Source organism: Colobus angolensis, unplaced genomic scaffold (genome assembly GCF_000951035.1).
Source record: "Colobus angolensis palliatus isolate OR3802 unplaced genomic scaffold, Cang.pa_1.0 Scaffold504, whole genome shotgun sequence".
NCBI classification, from domain to species: Eukaryota; Metazoa; Chordata; class Mammalia; order Primates; family Cercopithecidae; genus Colobus; species Colobus angolensis.
In genome coordinates this window covers 180651-180884 of record NW_012118533.1, presented here as the reverse complement: position 1 = coordinate 180884, position 234 = coordinate 180651, and positions in this window count along the sequence as shown.

Sequence of the window (234 nt, the reverse complement as noted above, 5' to 3'; positions counted from 1 at the left end):
GACTGTCTCCTGAGAACTGACTCAGCTGCACAAACACAGCCCTGTCTTAATAACCCGGTGGTTTCTTTCCCACCCAACCAATGCTCTGAGTTCCTCAGCCCCCTACTTGCCAAAGCACCCTCAAAAACCCTAGCCTCGGCTGGGTATGGTGGCTCAAGCCTGTAATCTCAGCACTTTGGGAGGCCAAGGCGGGCAGATCATGTGATCAGGAGTTGAAGACCAGCCTGGCCAATA